General features: G+C 41.6%; 1 long non-coding RNA gene across 1 annotated transcript; it reads right to left on the bottom strand.

Moving 5' to 3' along the window:
• Positions 1 to 116: 116 nt before the first annotated feature.
• LOC113472995 lies at positions 117 to 878 on the bottom strand. Its single transcript, XR_003395103.1, has 2 exons — positions 797 to 878; positions 117 to 269 (listed from the first exon to the last, which is right to left on the bottom strand). It is a non-coding gene; the product is annotated as an uncharacterized LOC113472995 (long non-coding RNA).
• Positions 879 to 1,580: the final 702 nt, after the last annotated feature.

Raw genomic sequence — 1,580 nt, 5'->3', positions numbered from 1 at the left:
ACTGTTCCTCTATGAATTTTCTCGTATAGGTAAACTGTTCCTCTATGAATTTTCTCGTATAAACTGTTCCTCTATGAAATTTCTCGTATAGGTAAACTGTTCCTCTATGAAATTTCTCGTATAGGTAAACTGTTCCTCTATGAATTTTCTCGTATAAACTGTTCCTCCATGCCGAGAGCTTTGATAAATTCGCAAATATCGACTCGTACATTTTCCATCGAGGTTTTCCTGAGGTCGTACCTTCGGACATTGTCCTGCACATACATTTCCTGTCGACAGAAGAATAGGTGTGAGAGTTGAGAGAGGAAGAAGAAATCTGGGGAGGTTGCACGTTGCATTTCGTGTTTGATAGAGTTTTAGCACTGTAGTAGGTAGATAATAATGAAACAACTTGTTCTAAAATTCTAAATAATTAAAGTACTACCTTTCTAAATTCCATTCGTCGACAGGCCGCCCGCTTTTCCAAATTTACCTCATCCAGCTTGTGTGGGGGCCGGGAAATTTCACAGATTTTCACCTAGGTAATATCCTGATACCAACCAAGCGTAACGTTGCGTTGCTCAACGTGCTGTTTTTGCTGGGAAATTTTCATCACTGCTCTAGATACTAAATCCCACACTCCTAGACTGGAGCTGGAAGTAGGTTTACTATAATTATTATGTGCTACATGAGGAATGTTCGCGGGTTCGGACTTTGTCTATCATGTTCTAGTTTAATTCTTGGAAATTGGAAAAAAAATCCCCAAGAGAAAAAAAAAGTTTTATCTGTGATATTTTGTGACCTTTGGTTAACTCACAGTATTGATAGGTACAGACTCAGGTGCTGGATTCTTCTTGTAGTTCAAGAACTTGATGAACTCCGTGTACTTCACGGTGGAATCTTCATTGGACTGATACGTCGGGCGTTGAACCGAAGGATCTTGGCGTCCAGACCACAACTACCAGAAGAAGAGAAGGCTACGTGTTAGATTACTTTTCTCTTTCATAAATTAATTAATTAAAATTTCCCCCTTCATTCGCATACTACCTGGCTACTTACATGGACCTCACTCAGCCTGAGTGGGGTTGGGAAAAGCCAGCAGAATGCGATTGTCCAGATGGTCACCCATCTGAATACTAACCACGCGCAACGTTGCTCAACTTCAGTGATCCAAGGGAAACTGGTTCATTCAACGTGCTATCGCTCCTGGGCACACCTGGACTAATATGTTGATAGTCAGTCTTGTAAGCCCTAGGTCACGGGTTCGATTCCCGCCCGGGGCGGATTTTATCCTGAAAGGATAAGGTTCGTTCTCGGAAGGGCTGGATTTCTCCTATATCCTGTCTTCCTTCTTTCTTCACTTTCGGGACGAAAAGACCTTAGCCGTTACAGTTCCATCCATCCAACCTCTTCAAAATAATAATAATATTGGGGGGCACGGTTGGTCCAGTGGTAATGCGCTTGCTTGCCATGCAGAAGGTCCCGGGTTCGAATCTCACCATCGACAAAAATTTGTAATCATTTTTCGATTGGCTTTGTCATCAAGCCACTAAATGATAAAATATTAAAAGTAAATTTGGAAAACAGTGACGATTACCGTA

The sequence above is a fragment of the Diaphorina citri genome, unplaced genomic scaffold, assembly GCF_000475195.1.
Source record: "Diaphorina citri unplaced genomic scaffold, Diaci psyllid genome assembly version 1.1 scaffold11834, whole genome shotgun sequence".
In the NCBI taxonomy this organism is placed as follows: Eukaryota; Metazoa; Arthropoda; class Insecta; order Hemiptera; family Psyllidae; genus Diaphorina; species Diaphorina citri.
The sequence above is the reverse complement of the archived record's forward strand: the minus strand, read 5'-3'. Positions and strand labels throughout refer to the sequence as shown.